Source organism: Vigna radiata, chromosome 7, assembly GCF_000741045.1.
Source record: "Vigna radiata var. radiata cultivar VC1973A chromosome 7, Vradiata_ver6, whole genome shotgun sequence".
NCBI classification, from domain to species: Eukaryota; Viridiplantae; Streptophyta; class Magnoliopsida; order Fabales; family Fabaceae; genus Vigna; species Vigna radiata.
In genome coordinates this window covers 20,244,842-20,246,166 of record NC_028357.1, presented here as the reverse complement: position 1 = coordinate 20,246,166, position 1,325 = coordinate 20,244,842, and positions in this window count along the sequence as shown.

Genomic DNA, 1,325 nt, shown 5'->3' with positions numbered 1-1,325 from the left:
GCAGAGGGCCAAACTCACAGAACAGAAATTTAAATCCGACCATTGCCACGCAGAGGGCCGATAATAGAAAACTAAAACCTGGATTTGACCATTGCCTCGCAGAGGGCCAAACTCACAGAACAGAAATTTAAATCCGACCATTGCCACGCAGAGGGCCGATAACAGAAAACTAAAACCTGGATTTGACCATTGCCTCGTAGAGGGCCAAACTCACAGAACAGAAATTTAAATCCGACCATTGCCACGCAGAGGGCCGATAACAGAAAACTAAAACTTGGATTTGACAATTGCCTCGCAGAGGGCCAAACTCACAGAACAAAAATTTAAATCTGACCATTGCCAAGCAGAGGGCCGATAACAGAAAACTAAAACCTGGATTTGACCATTACCTCACAGAGGGCCAAACTCACAGAACAAAAATTTAAGTCCGACCATTGCCAAGCAGAGGGCCGATAACAGAAAACTAAAACCTGGATTTGACCATTGCCTCGCAGAGGGCCAAACTCACAGAACATAAATTTAAAACTGACCATTGCCAAGCAGAGGGCCGATAACAGAAAACTAAAACCTTGATTTGACCATTGCCTCACAAAGGGCCAAACTCACAGAACAGAAATTTAAATCCGACCATTGCCAAGCAGAGGGCCGATAACAAAAAACTAAAACCTGGATTTGACCATTGCCTCACAGAGGGCCAAACTCACAGAACAGAAATTTAAATCCGACCATTGCCAAGCAGAGGGCCGATAACAGAAAGAAAAACTTGAGCTTGAGGTGCCAGGCGAGCTGGGCTTATGGGCCAGTGTGGAAACTGGGCTTATGGGCCAGTGTAGAAACTGGGCTTATGGGCCAGGTGAAACTGGGCTTATGGGCCAGTGTAGAAATTGGGCTAATGGGCCAGTGTGGAAACTGGGCTTTTGAAATTTGAAAGTTATATTTTTTTTTTTTTTGTGATTTTCGACAAAAACTTGATTTCTGAAAAGCAACAAGGAGTTGAAACCCTTCATGACAAAGTGTCAAAATTTTGATGCAGGATCAGGTTGTGTCAAAACCCCAATATGAGAGAAAGACATGATCGGCAAGAAACAAAATCACTTGAAAAAGAACATTTGAATGTCATTTTTTTATTTTTGAAGAAGGACTCAACCACCATTCATATGAATGAAGAGGGTTTCAATCCGAAAGATTTTCTTTTTGATGAATTGATGAAAAAACATTTGCTTTATTTTGCATTTCTTTTTGCTTGAGTCAGTCATCTTACTTGCAATAATCAAACTGGTCTTTATTTCAATGTTTTGTGAAAACTGAGGAATGCCATACATTTC